Raw genomic sequence first — 21351 nt, 5'->3', positions numbered from 1 at the left:
AGCAACTGTAATGAAAAACCTGCTTTTCATTTTCATTGCCATATATGGAGCATTCTAATCACATTCAATTAGAATTTATTTTGACATAATATTCTAGATTAATTTCAACATGGTCTTGTTTTGCTTAAAAACGTACAAATCTTAGAAAAACATGGTATGAGTATAGCAGTATTTAAACTAAATTATGCACTGGAGCACTTTTATTAATAGAACCACTCTAAATAGACAATGTGATTTTTCTTTTTCTTTCTTTTTTTTCTTTTTTCTCTTATTTTTAGGCGAGGTAACCCTTGGTTGACCGCACAGTTTGCAAAGACCTTATCAGCTTACAATCCCTTATTTTTTAATTTTTTACGCCTACAGTACCTGGTCTTCCTAGGTGGTCTCCCATCCAAGTACTAACCAGGCCCGACCCTGCTTAGCTTCCGAGATCAGACTGCTTTGGGCTAGTTCAGGATAGCATGGCTGTAGACTAACTATAATGTGATTTTTTAAAACTGACCTGAAGTTTGTTTTGCTGGGTTTACACTATTTGTACTTGTGCCGTTGTATTTACTTGAGTTTGGTGAGTATGAATGGAACTGTTTTCATTCTTCTGAGAATTGTGATCTTCTGCTCGAGGGGAACTATTTCTGTCTTACCATGGCTTTCTGAAGGTTCCACGGTTTAGCTGAATGTAGTTTCCATGACTTAACTAGAGAATAGCTGGAAGATAAAATTTTGATTGGAAGCTCTTGTTTCATGGGAGGTGCTGCTCTAGGTAATGGCCTAGCTATTTAACAAAAAATATCATTTAATACTCCCAGTTTATCACTGTGTAAATCATAGCATAGAGTAGTTAAATGAATTATCCGAGATATAAATAACCGTTGGAAGGCAATCTGATACCCAACAGTCTTATTCTTAATCACCTCACTGCCTCCCACATGAGCATATAAAAATTGGAAATCATGTGTTGGAAAATTGGAAAAGGTGTGTTATGCTGCTTGGGGGCCAGTTTTTCAATTTCCAGGCAACCCACTATGCTGTGAGTGTGGTGGTACTTCTAAGAGCTTTTGATCTATGGATGTATGAGAAGCACAGTTCTGGTAAATAGAAGCCAGTGCCTTTGCAGGGCTGTTTACCTCGTGAGGCAGTTGATTCAGCCAAGAAACCCTCAAAAATATGGCTTTGCCAGGTAAGATAAAAAGTGCCAAAAGGGTTTGAAGAGGACAGCTGTATGCTGTCACCTCTGATCGAAGGTGAGCAGTGGGAAAAGGATGCAGTGACCTTGGCTGAAGTCTAATCACTGGGCTATGGCCATGGCAGAGAGGAGCATTCCTGTATGGGCTGAGCTTTCCCTAATGAGACTTTTTATTTAATAGAAATAATTGTCATTAATGGAAATGCACTGCAAATAATACTCTTGGCCTTTAAGGGGAACCAGAACATATGGTAGGATTACTTTATGAAGGCTTGATATGCTAAAACCCACCTGGATATGTAGAAAGGGAGATAGCTTATCACATGTCCATTTTCACTGAATTCATATATTGCGCCCCCCCACCGCCCACCTCAGTTTATAGAGTCTAATTCCAGGAACCGGAAAAGAGCAGTGGATAAGTGAACTGAACCAAAGAGCGGTGCTTAGAGCTGAAAACTGAAGCCCAGAGAGATTCAAGGGACTTGTCCAAGGGCAATATTCATTAGTGGCAGAGCTGGGATTAGAATTCAGGTTTTCTGAGTCTCCATTCAAGGCCCTTCCCATTATATTATCTGCCTGTCTGGATTGTTCTCTTTGCTGGTCATAGCACAGAAATACAAACAGCAGAACATGCCACCTATCTTTCAATATTGTCTTAAATCTTTTCTGGAATGAAACGGGGTAGGGCATATGAAAATGCATTCATATGTGTGCTTCATTGACTATTTCAATCTATTCACATATCGTCACATTTTAATTTGAGCTGATTGAGAACATGACTCTGCATCTCCCAGAGACAAGAAACCTGAGGAAGATAACATTGTGAGTGAATTTTTCTTATATTGCTTTTCCAGGCACAGAAGTACCATTGTATGTTTTAATTTATTTACTTTGTCTTGTTAGATATCACTGATCTGCTAATTAAGTTTTGTTTCATTTAATTATGTTTTGTTCCATTTAATAATGTTCTATAATTTTATTCTTATTTAAAATAATATAGTACCTTATTATTTATAAAACCTTTTTATATGTATTCTCCCTTGACAGCTTCATAACAATCCTGCTAAAGAAAAGGGCAGGTAGACTCAATCCTCATTTTGCAGATTTAAAACCAAATTACGAAAAAAAAAAGAACCCAAAAGATTCTGTGCCATGGCTAGTTACCCAGGACTTAGTTCTCCTTACTCCTAGTCCAGTGCTTATGCTTGAACCTTTGCAGTAATGTAGTGTCCTCACCCTGCAGTGGGTTCCAGAATCCCCTGAAAGGCTGGGCCCTGTCTCCAGCGTTTCTGATTCAGTAAGTCTGGGATGGAGTCTGAAAATTTGCATTTTTTGCACATTCCCAGGTGATGCTGATGCTGCTGGTTGGAGGCCACACTTTGAGAACCACTGCTCTGTAGCTTTGCCATAACATCTTTGAACATTTGGCAGGTAGTCAGTTTCTCATCTGCGGTACTGAAATCCAAAAAGCTCTGAACACTAAATGTTTTTCTTATGAAGGGTTGGCGCAATCTCATTTGGCAGCAACGCCTGACCTGACCTGAGGTGAGGCTATTATTAGTCTGTCTTTATTCCTTGGTGTGACTGTTCATACAGTTTGCTGCAGGGGTGTCCCAGACCTTTCTGGGGCCTGTTCCATGGCAGACATACTGTAATTCCTTTTAGAATTGGAAAAACTCTGAAATCTAAAACATATCTAGTGCCAAATATTTCAGATAAGGGACTGTAAATCTGTACTAACCTGGCAAAAGGGATTGTGGTCTTTGCTTTTACTGCTGCCAAAAAAAAAAAAAAAAGCCATTTTTAGATAGCCAACACATTTGAACTCCATATATACCTTTTGAGACACTTTTTGGAGGATTTTTTCAAAAGCTTTTGTCCTTCTGATGCAGAAATGCTACTGCCTGCTGAACTGCAAGAAAAGGTATTGAGCAGTCCTTCCCCAGTTTCCTGGGAAAATCCCAAGGACACAGTGATCTGAAAGGAATTTTTCCTGAAGCTTAATTACATTTAACAGGGCCACCATCAGTAACAACACTCAGGCTTTTGACCATGCTCCTTCTAAAGCTTTGATTTTCTACCTGGAAATAAGGTGCCATTAGGCTACAGATTGGGATAAAGGAGAAGAAGAGGAAAGCTAAGTATTTTTATTTAATAATGAGTCAAGCTTAAATCTGAGACAATTATTCAAATCCCCTAAACATCATTTCATTTAAATGAGAATGCTTCTTAGTGCTATTATAAAGCCATAAAAACCATATTCATCAGGAAACACTAACATTTTTTGTAATTGGATTACATGAAATTACCTGAGCTAAAATGAGTTACAGAGGGAAAAAAATTAGACCCTCACAATTCTTTTATCTAATGCTTGTAATTTTATGTTCTATTCCTAGAACCGTTGAGGTTTTCTGTCACTGAACTGATGTAGCTGTGGTCCCTAGCTGTGCTTTCCAGAACCTCTTCACTCCTGGATGGTGCTTGAGATACCCAGAGTAGTTAATTTTCAGAGAGTAAATCATTTCACACTGGTATCTCATGTCCAGAGAGTGTCGTGCCTGGAAGTAGTCAGCCTCTCTCCCCAGTAGCAGAGCCTCTTTGTTTCCTGTGTTTCAGGCCCAGCAGGTTTCCTGTAACCACATAATCAGCAAACTCCCTCAGCCCGCTTGGAGACCTACTTCTTCCAGCTTTATAATTTTCACTCACCGGCCTTCTATTTTCTAGATCCATGCACACTCCTCGGCTAGGGCCAGAACTAATTTGATTCATTAATCATATCAACTTATAAAGCTTAGTATGTCCCTATTTGGCTACTGCTCTCTGGAAGGCCTCTTTTGAATGCCAGGTCACTATTTAAACAATTTGATTCAATATGCACGTTAGGCTTAGAACCCTTTAGATAGACCCAAAATAATGTAACCAGTTTTTCATAAAGAATAACTCTCTACTCCATCAACACTACTAGCCGATTCGTTTGCTGAATATCTCCTCAAAATGTATACCAATTTTGTTCTTAAGAAACTTTTGTTCTAGGTTCAGTATCTTTAGTGAGGAACAAGAAGGTTTCAGATACGAGGGTTGAGCACCATTTATTGGGGCTGCAGCAACAATGATTTGCACACTTCATAACTCTAGGGACTTCTTGGTCCATGTGACTTGTGTCCTAAGGCTTGTGCAGTGTACAGCTTGCACCACCAAATGTGATAGTTCTATTTAGTGTCTCACACTTTACAAATAAATATTCCAAGATTATAGGACTCATTGCCATCATCAGGTCCATACACCCTAAGATGTATGGGATGTACATAAATCTCAAGTTATTAATACTCTTGTAAACACTGTATTTCTATCAAGACAGAATCACTATAGCCAGATCTCAAGATCATGAGGTATAAAGGTAATAATAATAGCATTAGAGTTTTTTGAGTGCCTCAGACCTTGGGCCTGGTATTCATTAGCTTGCTGAGCAGCCTCTGGCTTCAATTGTCAATGCTAAAAGATGTTAAGTTTTCTTTTATCACGTTCCATTCCCTCTCTTGTGTTTACTCACTCATAAGAAGCCATTTTTAAGTGACAAGCTTTTACTATTTATAAACAGATCATGAAACTCACGGCATCTGTGAGGCAAATCTCAGCCTCTCTGAACTGGCATCATGATTAGCAAATGAATGGTCATCAGCTTAATTGCAAGAAATTAGCTAATTAATCAGCAAATATTTAGCTAGCGCCTACTGTGTGCAAGCTGCTATGGCAGATACTGTGGGGCATGCAAATAATTATAGGAGCAGCTGACATTTTCTGAGTGTTCGTGTATTACACACGTAGTGATTCTTTTATTCTTATAACAAGTTTATGAGGTCACTATCAGTATCTCTATTTCGTAGATGAGAAAACTGAGGCATAGAACAGATAGAGTAACCCACGGTCAGATAATTAATAAGTGGTCCCGTCGGGATTTCTGATTCTAAATTGTGTGCTCTGAACTAGTACCCTCCACTGTCCTTCCCTCCCTGACGTCCTAGGCTGGTCAGGATTTAGCCCCCATCTTTATAACTACTAGTATAATGGGCTAATATGATTTTAGCTAAAGTGAATGTAAATGCTTTGTAACAAGCAAGAAGTAAGCTCCTTATTTATGCTGACTAAATAGTATTGATACCGCAAATTGGGAGTGACCTCAAGAGGCATTCTGCCCCATTAGCTAACTTCTGCCAGAAAAAGACAGCTGGGCTCTTGGCTTTGATGGTCTTTTTCAGTTCGTTAATAATAAATAACACTGTACACCAAGTCCCTTGTTCTTTAACTTAGGCTACACTTCATAGCTGACTCACCCTGCCAGTTCTGAGAATTCTGCTACTCCGATTCAGTCTTGTAAGAAAGCATTATGAAAGCATTATGCCAGGAAGGGCCACTGCCCACTCTGAACATCTTCCAAGCTAAAGTCACTTCCACTAGGCTCTTTGGAGGAGATGTCTGGAGTCTTAAATAAATCTTTGAACAGGTGCTTGAGGAGCATCCAGGCTTCCACTGGAACATGCCGACAACCTTGTCAGCACGTTCCTCTGAGTGTCCAATTAGGGGACAGTGTGTTTCAGCGCCTCCATTTTTCAGGAGAGAATATCAGTTCTACCTTTCTCTCATTTAGAAGTTAGCCCAGGGATCCAGTCTTCAGCTTGCAGCCTATCAAACATGGGCCTCCAACCTTACAGAAGAGGCATTAGGGAAGATAGGCTGAAGGACATGGTCCCCCACTGTGCCTTGAGTATATTCTAAATTCTGTCAACATTTCAAGTTATAGCTCTGGAAAGCAGCATCCTGAGACTTCTTCTCCTTGTGGAATTGTCTTTGCATTTCCCAAGTCATTCTGAGATACAGCCACATAAAAATCACATCCTATTTGCAATATTAATTGTCTTAGAGGACAATATCCAGCCTGTTGCCAAATGCCCTACACAAATATCCATATGAGCCACTGCCTTTAAAAGTTAATGCCGGGAGAGAAAGAAGAAACAAAACTTTGCTTCTGCTGAATATGTAGTCTGCTTCCTCCTTTCTAATGAGACCTTGGAATTATTATCTTTACCTTTTAGCAAAGGAGGTGCAGAGCCCAGTCTCAGTGATGGCATCAGTCCTTAGGATCTGCTCACCTTAGATTTCATGATCTTAGTGCTCGAGTTTGGTTTTATTATCAATACTCCAGGTAGGTTTTGGAAAGAGGCAGGAACAAATTTTTAGAATTAAATTAACATTTACTGAGCATCGACTCTGCCTTAGACATTGTATAGCAGCGGGAAGAGGATGTGAAGTTCATGTGAAGTCGAATTAGACATAAGATCACAGAGGATCATGATCTAGTGAGTTCCAAATAACAACAGCCAAAGCTGATTACATCACGTTCCTTGTTAGGGGTATAACCAAAAGGTTCTGGGGAGCAGAAAGGAAGAGGCACAAAGTCACCACTGAGAGAAATTGATATTTTTTCCTGGGAGCTTGGGAGCATGTGAGTTGGGCATCGAAGAATAAAAATGGATTTGTAGATGAGAGAAAGAGAAACATGGCAAGAAGAACAGGTACTATGTCATAGAACAGCAGTTGGCAAACTACGCCAGTAGACCCTATCCTGCCAAATGTATGGTCCAGGTGTTAAGAATGATTTTTACACTTTTAAATGATTGAAAAAATGGAAGTATATTCCCTGACATGTGAAAATTATATGAAATTCAAATTTCTGTTGCCATCAAGTTTTATTGGAACATGGCCACATCCATTCTTTTACATGTTGGCTCCAGATACTTTTGTGCTGCAATGGCAGAGTTGAGTAATTTTGGCAGAGATGATATGGCCTGCAAATCCTAAAATATTTACTCCCTGGCCTTTCAGGGAAAAAAGCTTGCTGATCGCTGATGTAGAAGCATCAATATGAGGTGTTGTCTTCCTAGCGGCAGATTGGCTGGTTAAGTTGGTGCATGGGGAAGAGATTATGCCAGAAAGGTAAACAAGGGCCATGTTTAAGAAGGTTTCGAAAGGCGTTTCTTAAGGACTTCAGTTCACAGGTATTGAGTTGCCGCTGAAGGATTCTGAACAGGGGAACAATGTGATCCTGGGCAAGGCATGATCATGTATGTGTTTGGGAGGAAGACTATGCAGGCTGAGAAAATATGGTTCGAAAGAGGACAAGTATAACAGGTAGATGTGGGAAGAGTATTCTAGGCCGGTTTCATTTTTCCAAAGAACCATGCAGTGATTTTTCATGGAATTTCACGAGTTGAACTTTGTGAGTACCAGAAGTGGATTATTTTTTTTTCTTTTCCAGCAAAGATATTTTCTTTCATCTTTCTGTAACTGGTCTATTTGAAAAATAGGCATCACATTTCTACAGCTTCTAAACAATACTCTGACAAGGACGGTTTGATAAGGAAAAGTTCTGGGCTGTGTCGAACAAACAGGCAGGCTTGATGAATTTAAGTTTAAAATGGGAAGAGTGAATTTTCACACTGGTTTTATTTATTTTCATTGTCAAAACACAGGCTTCTCTACAGTGTTAACCTATAGAATCTAGAAATCAGTTTTTAAAAATCAATCCTAGATTCATAGGGCTGAAAATAGTTGTGATGTTACAATCTATTGGTCTCATATTTTATCCATTCATTTGTACAACAAATAAGAAGCATCAGTGTGTGTGTGTGTGTGTGTGTGTGTGTGTGTGTATGTGTGTGTGTGTGTGTGTAAATTGTATAGGGCTCTGTGAAAAAATTTTAAAAACAATTTTCTGTTAAAGAGCTGGAGTGATATGTATGAAATGTTAAAATAACAGTACAAAGTAGAACATAATTGTGCCATAGAAATTTAGAAGAGGGAGCAATTGGGGAGGCCTGAGATAGATTCAAGGAAGATGAGTTTCTTTAGCAAGAAAAGCCAGGGAAAGATATTTCACCTTCCATGTCCTATGGGAGAAGGCATGGCAGGTGAAAAATAAAAGGGTTTTTGATGTAGTAGGTACTGGGGGAGCCATAGCAGGTTTTGAGGAATTCGCATATCCTGCAATTAGTATGTTCTATATTCTAAACATTGTGCTATACCATGAAAAAAATCAAGAGAATAAGATATGGTCCCTGCCCCCAGGAGCTTACTGTCTCCTAGGGGGTGCAAACAATGAAATAATTACAATATATTTGTTGAGTTCTGTAGTGCAGGCAGCATCGATGTGCTGGGTTGACATGGCAGCAGTAGAGTTTTAGGGATGTTGCTGTGACAGCATCTGTTGGCTGGAACATCAGGGGACAGATCTTGCTTGAAGTATTCGACGGGTCTGGGGTTGGTTCTAAGGGGAGGGAGAGAGGGGAGTTGAGGGTAGAGTTTTGAGGTGGGGTTGGGTGCGGGGAGGAACAGAGACAGAGTCTGACTCATCATCTGTCTCCTTATACATACATACATCTCAGTCAATAAGTTTTACTTTAAGACTGTGTTATGTTTGCTACTTTTCTTAGGTGTCCCTGTCTTATTTGTTTGTGTTTTACTAGATATGTAAAGTACCATACCACTGACTTCTTTGATTAATTATTTAAAGATAAGGGAAAACGTGGGGGCAAATGTACCGGTATGTTTTCCTTTGCTTAATGACTAGTTAATTCTTACTGTGTGAAAAACAAAATACCAACCTAATACAGCAGAAGAGTCTCAGGTTTTATGTTTCTTAACCCTGTAGCTTTACTTTAGTTTATCTGTCAACAACCAAACTGCCTGTTGAACAACAAAAATTAACAGTAATTTATGAGGAACTCAAAGAAAATGATCTTCATGAAATAATGCTAAATTGTCCAATGGCCTCACTGTAGCTCACTGCTAGGGTGTGTTTGTAATTAATGATGTACAGAGTGAGCACTGGTTCAACAATGTGAGATCTGGATGCTGATCCCAGCTCCTTTGTTCGCTAGGAATATGACAGGGGACAAGGGACTCTTTTTCTCTGGGACTCATTTTCCTTTGACCTCAGGATCTCTACTGTCTCTTACATGTCTGAAATACCATTTCATTTTTATCTTCCTATAAGCTCAGAAAACACACTATCCTTGGGTCAGACGTTATTTTCCTTACTTTACAAATAGAGCAACCTACACTTCTGATAGTTAAAGGATCCAGCAGGACATTAGCCAGGACCTACAAGTAGCTACTTGACAGCTAGTAGTTGGCATGGTTTTTGAGGAGCTGTTCTTTTGTAACAAGTAGAGTCTCTGAAGTGGTCTTGTTTTATGTGCACAGCTCTTAGTCTGAGGGCTGCAGAACGGCATGCTTGGATTCAGAGGTAATCTTGGGCAACGTGCTTTACCACCAAGCTTCCATTTCCTGGTCTGTAAATTAGTGAGATAATCCCCAGCTCATAAAATTGTTGCAGTGTTTAAATTAAATGACAAAATGTTTTTGAATGTCTAGCACAGAGCCTTGTACAGAGGAGGTGCTCAACAAATGATATCTACTGCTGTTGTGGTCATGACCATTTTATTCTGCCCCATCTGTTTTGTGTCTCCAGTCCCAGTTGACTGGGTAATAAGAAACATCCTTGGGCATGCTGCCTGGGAGAGAATTCTTCCTTTGATTATAGTACATAGAATTTCTATAAGTTAATTTTGAAGTAGAGTGGGAATAGGTCTCTGTGCTTATCTAGTCCAAGCCCAGTTCCAGGCCATGCATACGATGGTTTAGTACATTTGGTCTCTATTCAACACATTTTTATTGAAAATCTGTGCTCTATTCTTTGTTTATGAAATTCAACTGATTGAAACTAGATCTCAGTGATGGCCAAAATGTTATTTATACAGAAACATGCCATAAAAAGAACAACTTTGAATGCGACAACTGTTTTGGACTTGTTGGTTTTCCGCCATTTACTTTCCTTTTCTTCCTAGGGACCCCCATTTTTGGGGGGGTATACTCACTGTTCTCACATTCAGTTCATGTGCTTCAGGGGAAACTGACCCCATCTTGGTCTCCACCATAGCATGACTAGTCTAAGAGTTATCCTATCCTGTTTGTTGGTGGTCAGCTTACTAATGGGCACCCAGGCTCCAAGCTATGCAAACTAAATAATCTACATGATATTTAAACCAATTTGAGTTGGATTTTCTGTTATTTGAGTCAAAAGTGTTCTGATACTCCCACTTAGCAGGAATAAATTCTATTTATAAGTGGTACTGATTTTTCAACTTAGCATTTTTATTCCTCTCATAAATTGCCTTAATATTGGGTGGCGAACGGCTGTTGAGTAGAACTGGCCTGGCAATACCATGAAATAAAATGATGAAAGCGTAATACACAGTCACAGGCATGAGCAGCAGACTCATGCTTATACTTCTGAGGTGTCCCATGGTAGGTATTAATATAAATAAATCTTGTATAATTTAGGACACAGAATAGGAAAACCAACATAGTTTGCTGGTAGGGCGTTCTACTGCCCCTCTACACCTTTTTATTCACTCACCTCTGAGGCAGTAGAGTCACATATCTAATTGGTAAATTTGGGGGGGGGGATTTGAAGTGCTTAGCTTAGCTTATTATTTATTTATCCTGCCTGAAAGAAGCAGGAATTCTCTTCTGTCCTCAGTAAGTCTTACCTGGACAAACTCATTGTAGAAAAGTCTGCCCTAGCCCAGCTTTGCCTGTGATTGGAGAAGTTAGTCTGGCCAGACCCATTTTTCTCTTACTAAGATAGTTAGCTCACACTAAGCTAGCTAGTCTTTGTGATTAATAAGAGTTACAATTTGGCCACCATCTATACTTGCTTATTTTGTTCTCCAAATTATTTAGAACCAAGGTTATATTTTGGACACTCAACAGAGTTGATTCTCTGTATAAATAGAGAATTGTCAGAAATCACTGCTTAGGCTATAGTAAAACACTGTAAGAATCAGGCATCACTAATTGAAATGGTAAAGTTGTTTCCAATTTGCAGAACTTTCCATCTTCAGTTAAAAATAATTTATAGCCATTTGGGTCATAGTCCTTTGAGCATCTGAAGGAAGATACAGACTTTCTCTCCAGAAAATTGCACAAATACTCAGTTTTTATACAATGTCAGAGTATACATGTATCCCCCTCCAAATCTGCCTATGTAACCCTTCTGGATCCACTTATCTCAGGTTAAGAACCCTCAGTTAAATCACGAAAAGGTAGCTCATTGGGCAGTGAGTGTAAATTGAAGAAGCAGGAAGCCTGTGTGATGCTGAAGGTGCCCTGGCAAAGCACGTCCAATATGGAAAGTTAACTATGGATTGGACCTGGGGACTGATTGAGTTCTGGGGGTACTGCACACAGGTGAAGATTCAGCACATCTATCAATTAAGATTCTAGCAGGAAATGGAATCACTCAGAAGATTTAAACAGAGACTTACTGAAGAGACTTCTCACTGAAGTGAAGGCAGCACTATAATAACTAACCGGGGTACTGAGGCATTCAAAGGCTAGCAAAGGTGGGAGGTGCTACCAGCCTTGGGGCTAAGAAACAAGGAGGAGCAATAGCACCATGAGGCATAGCAGGAGCTGGGATAGTCTGCCAAAAGGGAGCTGCGTCACACAAGAACACAAACATACCCCAATTCTTTTATTCCCTGCCTACTGATCTCCTGCTGGAGCCTCCCATTGGCTGACCTCAACCAGAAGCCAGATAAGGGAAATGGGGTGATGCATTCCATGGGGCAGCTTCCTGGGGCCCATGGCAGGGCAGAGAAGAGTAGGGGATTACTATAGAAGGCAAACAGAATAACGAGGACAGAGGAGCAGGCAAAATTAAAGAAACAGGCAAGGTCAGGAGTGTGAGTGGAGCACATGGGTGCTGAGGAGGCACTAGCAGGGTGTTAGTCACTGGGTATAGACTAGAGATACGTGCCAAGGTCAAGTCCAGAAGAAAGGTGATCTGAGCATGGAATAATGAAGCCTCAAGAAGCCTTTTACAGAAAAAAAATTTGTCCGTGCTGCTCTAGACTGAAAGATAAACAGCTCTTAAATTGCATATCTGGACACTATGTGCAATTTAGAGCAGAGAGTAGAGAAGTTTGTTGGAGCCAATGGAACTTGAAGATGAATTTAGAAGAATGTAAGCCAAGATACATTGGTTGTTAATTATCATTTGCCTCACACATGCATTTCAAAATGCTAGAATTAATTGCCAGCTATGTCAAAAAAATTGGAAATTATAATGTACACAGAAAATAGAAGAAAGAAATATCAGCCTGCATGTAGTTTATTTTGGCGATCTTATTATCTGACATTATATGTATTTCAAGAGCAAGAAAAAATAAATCAAGAAAAGAAATCCCCATACTTAGTTTAAAAGATGATGTATAGAGTAGATCAACTGTTACTGTTGATAAGAGATTCAACAGTATGAAAAAGAAATGAAAGAATGACTCTCTATCTTGTCTGAAAACAATAGGTCAGAATAATTAAATGATTTAACTTGATCTTGAACTGATATTTTAAATTCATCTTAACTCACCAAGCCTTTGAAGTTCCGCAGTGGCGTAATTTTAATACTGGGGCTTCAAGAGCTTTCTAAATAGGTCAGCACCTCATGTAACCTTCAGGCTATCACGAGATATCTAGGATACTTATTGGCAAGAAGAGGTGTTCTTCGGAACTTTCTTTAAAAAGATAAAAAAACAATAATTCTACCTGATAGTGTGATTTAATAAGCCTAGAATTATCAATGGCTTGTGAAGAAAAATAATCAAATAAAATGCACTCCTGATGGTACATTCAACTGAGACTTTTCCATTTCTTATAGCATTTCTTAAGCCGTACCAATAATAATTTACATGTTGAGATGGTGGCTTCCCTCTACGAGACTCCCATGTGTTATGAACAGAGGTCCCTTTGCATGTTCCATTTAACTTTGCATGTGTTAAAAATGATGAAAGAAGACAATTTGGGTGTTACAAACAGACTTTATTTAACATTTCATGAATCGGACAGTCTCTGTTCAGAGAATTGCAAAATGGGGCAGAAGGAGGAAATTTATAGTTGAATCATTTCTCTGAAAATCCAAGTCCAGTTTTACACATACATTGGGATAGAGAGAAGGCCTGTTATTACAGCATTACTCTCCAGCCACCATTGCACAAATTAAATGACCATTTTAAAACATACATTAGAACCATGTATAAGAGTGCATTTCTCTCTCTATTATCAACGAGTAAGCCACTTTTACAGACCCTTCACCACTGTAGCAAAGTGAAAATTCATTAGATTGAGCAATACTGATTACGGTTCATTTGTCGTTTGGTACTAAGCAGATGGTGATTGGCTGTTTTAAAGCGCAAAGTTGTTTTGTATCTTTTAAGTCCGGCCTCTGTGCGCTTTTATCCTCCAGTTTTTATAGACTTACAATGTTTTATACAAAATAGTTCTTTGGGGATTTTATTGTCTCCCCTCATTCACATAAAGCTTTCTTGAAACTCACATCTCCTAAGACCTTGATATAAAAAGTGTGGTTCCTGGACCAGCAGCATCTGTGACATCTGGAAGCTCGTTTGAAAATGCAGAATCAGTGCCAGGCCCAGGGTGCGCCAGGCCCCGGGTGAGCGCCGCTAGCCTGTGAGAAAAGACGCCCCGCCTTCAGAGATCCAGCTCTTAAGGGGAAACGGCAACATCCATTGGTCAGGGGTAGAAGTGGGGCGGGGATTAAAGAGGGCGGGGCGGGGGGGGGGAGAAAAAGAAAATGCAGAATCGTAGGCCTTACCCTAGAATGCGCATTTTTAACAATTAGGGTTCTTATCACATTAAAGTTTGAGAAGCGCTAGATTAGGGAGGTTAGCAGAGCCTCTGAGTAGAAGAAATAATGGAATAGGATATGTTGGCATAAGGGACAGTGCCTGGGCCTCGAGTCAGACACACCCAGGTGCACATCTTGGCTCTTCTTCCTGGAGCTCTGAGAATTTAGACAAATGATTTGTGTTCTCTGAGTCTTGGCTCTAGCATCTGTGCATTGTAACTTCTGTTATCAAACTATTTTTTTTGTGTGTGTGAGAACGAAACAAGATATATTCATACAAATAGGTCATACTCTCCCAAAGTTGATGTTAGTCTCCTTGTCCATCCCCTTTCACAGTCCTTTTCCCCATTCCTGAAAGTTCTGTCTTTTGAGAATCCCAAACCATTGAGAGCAATAATTATGCACTTTTTATGTGTTCAGACATGGTTTGAATATATCTAAATACATGCATCCAGAAAACAAATATCATAAATAACCCAATTCATAAAATATGAATAGTTGAAAGATTGTAAGCAAATACACTAGAGAGTGTTAACGGAATAAAATTATTGATGAAATCGGCACATGCTTCAACATTTCTACCTTCCTGTGATTGGACTGACAAATAGCTTTAGGCTATAGGCCAAATGTTGACAGAGAGGAAGTGTCTTTGCTACCTTCTCACTTCTCAGACCATCATCTTTGCGTTTTAGCATCCAGTTAGTATCTCTGTATCACACAGTAACTGTCCAGAAGCTGTCTGTGGTGCTGGCGCTGGCAGCCCTGTGTAATTATTTTTCCTTATCTGATTATCTTTTTCCAACAAAAATTACTTGTTCTGGGTTCTGTTCTATCTGATGTTGAAGTCTAGTGCCCTTTATGCCTTGGAGAAATGGTTTCCTAAGTGTGATCTCTGCACCAGCAGTAGCATCACTTGAGAACTTGTGAGAAATGCAAATTCTTGTGTCCCACCCTAGAACTAATGAATCAGAACTTCTGAGGGTGGGGACCAGAAGTCTGTGTTTTTACAAGCCACCTACGATTCTGAGGGCCTTGTATTTGGGAACGAACTGCATTAGAGGGAGCTGCAGAATGCTAAATGTGGAAGGGATGGCAGGACTCTAAATACAGCAGGATTTTCCCACTGGAATAGTCCCCTAGCCATCTAGCTGAGTGATTCTCCAACTTGGCTGCATAAGATTAGAATCACCTGGCAGCTTTCAATGGTACTGCTTATTTGGATCTTCCCTGAAGATTCTGATTTAATTGGCCTGGAGTGTAGCTGGGGCATTGGGATTTTTTTCTAATTTCCCAGGTGGTTTTAATGTATGGTCTAGGCTGGGGGTTCCCATGAAGACCACCACTGGCAGCATAGTCAAATCACTGCGGGTCTCAAAGAATCCCTGGGCCCTAACCCAGGCCAATTGAAACCAAATCTCATGGGGCCTGGGCATCTGCAGGTTGTAAAATGGCCTCTTCCCTGATATACAGGGGAAATCCCTCATCAGGTTTAATGCGTCACTTTTTAGATGAGGAAATGTGAAAAACTCCTCCCCAAAGTCCATGTTTAGGCATCAGTGTTCGCTAATGTCCCCACTATGCTGGGCATTAAAATTTTAACTTAACATCTCAGTTAAGGCTGGAGAAGAAGGTCTGGAGTGGAAGAATCCTAGACCCTTTGACTGGCCATTGAAGATGCCTCGGGGCCCGAGGCCTTCCCTCACAGAGGTGGGAGTACCTCCCCTACAGTGCCCTCACTATTGCCCCAAACAAGCTGCCCAGCAAAGCCCTTTTGAAGTGTGCTCACAGCAGTCAGCAGGCAGGACTCCCCAAACACACAGTACGATTATTACTGAAGCATATTTTTCATTGGCTTGATAAATTCTGTCTACCCCATAGGATTTACAAAAGTAAAGGATTTCTGCAGCAGGGCCTAATGCAGCTTTAAAATGCCACAACCATCATTCCTAGGACCACAAAAGTGCATTTGCCTGGATAAATGTCATCCTAGACCTAAGGCATTGCCAGGATTATAACGTTATTGAATTTTCCATCTATACCTCTGATTTGCATGTTGTAAAAATAAACTAAAGATTTTATACAAAAATTAGTTCTGAAATGACTGGATAGATTTTTCCAGTTCACATTAAGCCTCTGCGCCCTCTGGTGAGAGAAATGTAATATCTTGGCTGGGAGCTGGGAGAGACTGAGACATTGCCTGAGCCTTCCTGCCCTGGACAAGGTGAAGCATATTTCCTTGTCTTGGCTTCTTTATGTCCTCTGCATTTCCCAAGCGATTTGCAATTCCTGTTGCTAACACCTGCCAGGGGTTTCGTGCCCTAGTTAAGAAGTCCTTATGACAATTAAAACCATTCCAATCTCAACACCTACTAGCTGTGTGACCTTGAACATGTCAGCCTCTCTGGGCTTCTGCTCCCATATCTCTGAAACAAGGAGAACACAAGTGCCCTCATCATAGGGCTCCTGAGAGGATTCACTGGTTAATGTGGATTTGAAAACACTCAGTACCTGGCATGCAATAAGCAAAATATGAATGTTTTATGTTTCGTTACCATCTTATATTTAAAATCATTAACTAAATGTGACTAACTAATTCCTTAACTAAGGAGGGGGTTTCCAGAATGTGGGACTTTCAGTGTTTATAATGAGACTGTCCTAAGCACACAGGGATGAGTTTTTCACTCTAGTCTTCAGCCCGTGGCCAGCTGGGCCCTCATGTCTTGGCAGCGGCAGCATGATGTGGCAGCCTGCTCCACTTGTTAATACTGAGATACCCAAGTCCCTGGCAATCACCAACCTGTATAGCAGGAGAGGGACAAGTACATCACAACGGAATTACAAGGGGAATTGAATAAATGAAGACTGGCCTCAGAAAGTAAACATTGGGAAGAATGGAATGTTCTACTTAATTATCTAGCTGTTGGATAGGTCCCTTAACCCCTCTGAGCTTCAGTTTCTTATTTGGTAAAATGGGTATAATTTAATGTTTATCTCGCAGGGCAGTTGAAAAGACTGGTCTGGACAATGCAGGGGGAAGTTACATCTGCGGTCGTCTGTAAGTGTTCATTGCAGAGAGGCAGCGTGCTAGTATGTGAAAAGCAAGACCCTCAGTTAGAATCCTCTTCTCCCACTTACTCATTGTTACCCTTTTACTCATTCTCCCATTTACTCAGTGTTTGACCTTTGGCAAGTTTCATTCACAACAATTAGTAGACATTTCTGTGACATATTAAAGATGTAATAATTGCATTACTACAATTCTACAAGTCATAAAACATCATTTTTGTTTTTGGCCAAGAGTAGGATATCTCTTCCTGAAGCACTAAAATACATAAGAAACCAAAGCCCAGAATTTACAGCAAGCTTCGAGAAGATTTTGAATAATCCATAATTTCAGATTTCTGCCTCTATACTTTTTAAAAAAGATATAATTCTTAATTTGGTAATAAGAGGAAACAAAACATATTTAAGTTATGAAAAGAACCTGGGGCTGGCTTTATCATTTTCTCTTCTACCATGTTGCCTAATTCTTGTGATATAACTCTATCGATGCCGCTGTGACAAAGACATGCTCTGTACGGGCGGCTGTAATGAGATATTTCAGGGACAGCTGCAACCTTCCCCTGGCCACTCAGGTAGTGCCGAGGGACCACTTAGCCGGCCGGCTGCCCGGAGTGGGGCTGGTTCCTCCAAGCGTGGCCCTGGAGCAACAGCAGCAGCCCTTGGGAGTTTGTTAAAAATGTAGAATGTCAGCCCTGAACCAGAATCTGCATTTTTACAAGATCTTCGGGCAAATATGAGTGCAATAAAATCTGAGAAGCATGGCTGTATGTGATTGAGGACCTGAGTTAAAAATAGCAGGCCTGTGGTGACTGTAGTTAACAATACTGTATTGTATATTTGAAAAATGCTAAGAGAATAGATCTTAAAAGTTCTCATCACAAAAGTTCTCATCACTGTGTGATAATGTTACTAGACTTATTATGGTCATCATTTCACAATGTATATAGATATTGAGTCATTATGTTTTACCCCTGAAACTAATATATGTCAATTATATCCCAATAAAATATTTAAAAATAAATGAACAAACAAAAAAAACCCCTCAAGTATGTACTCCCTACTTTACCTGTTCACTACAGACCCTGTAACTTGGGTGTTTTTTATGCATTTCAACCTATTTTACTTTGTGTTTGGTATCCACAGAGGTTGAGTTTATCCTAGAGGATTTGGCTGCCCTAGGTTTAACTACCTATGGTAACTAGAAGAAATCAGATCTAAAATTGGGCTCAGACAGCATGAATATAGGTGAAATCATTCCATTTAGTACTTCTTTGAATTGGTTACCATATCTACTTTTGTTTGTCCTAAATTTGCCTCCCTAGGAGCTTGTAATAAAAAATATCATCTGCCCTTAAAAAAATAGTAGGCCTACTTCTGTGGTGGTCTTATGAATGGTTACTGACCTTCGGCTTGTGTGGTGACTGATGTCAGTGTAGACTTAGGTTAAGATAAAGCATAAATTGTTAGATACCAAGCTGTGTTTCTTTTGCATCGCTTACCTTTTGATCCTGTTCATGGACATACAGGTAGCAGTTATTATTGTGAAAAAGAATTTCTTTTCTTTTTCAATTTTCACTTTATTACTCCAGAGCAGTCTGACTTCCTATATTGTTGTACATTCTCACGTGGAGGACTGGTTCATTGCTTATGCAGAGCCTTCCTGGACAGATGTTTTAGCCAGCGGTGAGTGGGAGTTATGTGACCAATTTAGTCTCTTAAGAAACCTCTATTGGTTTCCTGACAGATGTAACGCTCATTCTAAAGACTCGTTTCAATGTTTGAAATGTGCCCTATTTTGTCAATAAAGGAAGCAATGACCAAATGATGAACTTCCTTAATTATACGATTTTCCATTTTTATTACAATATTTTTTCTCAGTCTGCATACATATGGATATATGGAAGGGATTTTCTGAAAGTATTTAATAACTAACAGCACATAGGTCTAATACATAGCTTTCAAGATCAGAACCATGAAATTTTAGATAGAGAAATAATTTGTTTGCGAATTCATTTTTATTTCAGGCTGATATCTAAGTAGAGTCCTTCACTTTTATTATGAGTGTTTGTGGAGACAAACTCCAGTTGTGCACTGAAAAAATTTTGAAGTTTAAGCATATCTATTAAACAACAAATAGAATGTTCTTTTAATTATGATCAGCTTTAATTGTGGAAAAGTGTTTATATTTTTATACCATAATAACATGTTGCATTCCTGCATTTCCCACAAAGGTTAGCTTATCTCTATTCAAATACAATCTAGGAATTATTTACAGTTAACATTCTGCCTGCAACAGATAACAGTCTTTCCTCTGAGAAATTACTGCAGGTTTCCTAGAATGTTAGAAAGCTCATAATAAATATTTTGTTCCGTAATTGAAATGTGCTTTATTACTATTAAAATAGTAAGCAATGTGTGAGGAGATTGTAAAACATTTAAATATCAGGAATCTAGTTAGACAAAATCAGTGACTATCTACCTTGGCCTCACTTTGCAGTCACCTGAGAATCTTTAAAAGAGACTGATTCCAGGGTCCCACTCCAGAGCTTCTGGTTTAATTGGTCCAGTAAATGGCCTATGCACCAGCGTTTTTAATCTTTTTATTTTAAAATAATTATAGACTCACAGGAAGTTGTAAGAGAGGTCCCTTGTACTCTCTACCCATTTTCCCCAGTGGTAACATCTCACATAACTATAGTTCAACATCAAAGTCAAGAAATTCACATTGGAATCATAACGTTAATTAGAAGACCACAGACCTATTTAGATTTCATCAGTTGGAGGATCAGGATTTTTAAAAAGTCCCCATGTAATTCTACCAAATAGCTAAGGTTGAAAAGCTCTGCTCTGAGTGCCATTTAATGTCCCTATCAACCATAAGACTTATTCTATACACACACACACAATGTACATATACACATGTGTGCAAATGTAGACCACTCATACATATACATCCTAAACACTTAAAACTTTTAGTAACAGATTGCAGGTAAAAGTGACTAACATTTAGTCTATGGCCATGCCACCCTGAACAAGCCCGATCCCGTCTGATCTCAGAAGGTAAGCAGGGTCAGGCTTGGTTAGTACTTGGATGGGAGACCACCTAAGAAGTCCAGGTGCTGTAGGCATAAAAAACAAAAAATAAAGGATTGTAAGTTGACAAGGTCCTTGCAATCTGTGAGGTCAACTGAGGGTTGCCTCGCCTAAAAAAAATAAAATAAATAAAGTGACTAACATTTAGAAGCAAACTTAACTGTTGGAAAGCTGCACTTCACAATTGTATAAATATTTCTTGGTTTGGATCCTATATCAAACAAAAGATGTCTTTGATACCTGAGAAAGTAAACTAGGGTTTATGACTCCCGGAATTAAAGTCCAGATGAAAAATAAGAAGAAAATTCTATGGGTTTTGAAAATGTCATTTATAGACACAATTTCAGTTTTAAAGTCTGGTAACATGGTAAAAAACATCTTGTGTGCATAATTATGTATATAAAATTTTCATTGATCATGCTTCAAATGTGTGTAAACCATTGTCATTCTTTGTAAATCAGTGTTTCCTCTCTCCTGCATAGGAAATTAAACACTGTCCTGGGCAAGCTTCCATACTTTTTCTCTATAAAAAGAGTTGAAATGGATATTAGTTAAGCAGTAAGAGTAATGAATAAACCTCACATCTCATCCTAGTGTCCACTCTCAGGTATTAACTGTGAGATTAAATAGGGACACTTATAACCATAACAAGCCCTAAGCTGAACATGGATCAGAGTACAAAACTTGCCTTCACCTTCTACAAAAAGGAGATATCTCCTTATTTGGGATGAAACTTTCATCAAGATGATGGAGAACCTTGCCACCATGTCTGAAACTTATTTACTAAGGGTTATCCATGCAGGACTCATCAGATTCCACCTGGCCTCACCTCCAACTGCACCGTCTGTACATACTGGTCTCTGCAGGTCTTTCAGATTGCCTCCTCCAAGAAGCAGATTATGGCCATAGGTTTCACATGTAGTATGGATGCCTCTTGTCTTCGAAGGCCTCCCTAACTTTGTATGTGTCTTCTTCCTTTTCAGTCACAGAGCCCCTCTTTTTCCCTGATCCTTCCAAGGTACAACGTGTCCCCGTGTTACCCTGACAACTTCCTGTTCCTGGCCCAGAGCCTGGATCTCCCTAGGGGAATTTTACTTGGATGAGTTCCATGAAGTTATAGAGCACAACTAATGTTCGAGTCAGAGTTTTGAGACTATTTTTTCCACCTAATGTTTTAGGGAGAGGTTCAGGTTTAAAATAGCATTTATTGGAGCTCAAGGAGGTCTGCTGAAGACCCTTGACAGACTGT

General features: G+C 39.5%; 1 protein-coding gene and 2 pseudogenes across 2 annotated transcripts in view; 2 read left to right on the top strand and 1 right to left on the bottom strand.

Moving 5' to 3' along the window:
• The window catches only part of RCAN2 (regulator of calcineurin 2), a 241914-nt gene that overhangs the window by 104404 nt on the left and 116159 nt on the right, over positions 1–21351 (top strand). The window lies entirely within an intron of this gene.
• LOC111736182 lies at positions 355–473 on the bottom strand (annotated as a pseudogene).
• On the top strand, positions 20019–20137 carry LOC111736211 (annotated as a pseudogene).

This window comes from Pteropus vampyrus, unplaced genomic scaffold, assembly GCF_000151845.1.
Source record: "Pteropus vampyrus isolate Shadow unplaced genomic scaffold, Pvam_2.0 Scaffold18, whole genome shotgun sequence".
Classification (NCBI taxonomy): Eukaryota; Metazoa; Chordata; class Mammalia; order Chiroptera; family Pteropodidae; genus Pteropus; species Pteropus vampyrus.
Note: the sequence above shows the minus strand (reverse complement) of the source record. Positions and strands in the feature narration are given on the sequence as shown.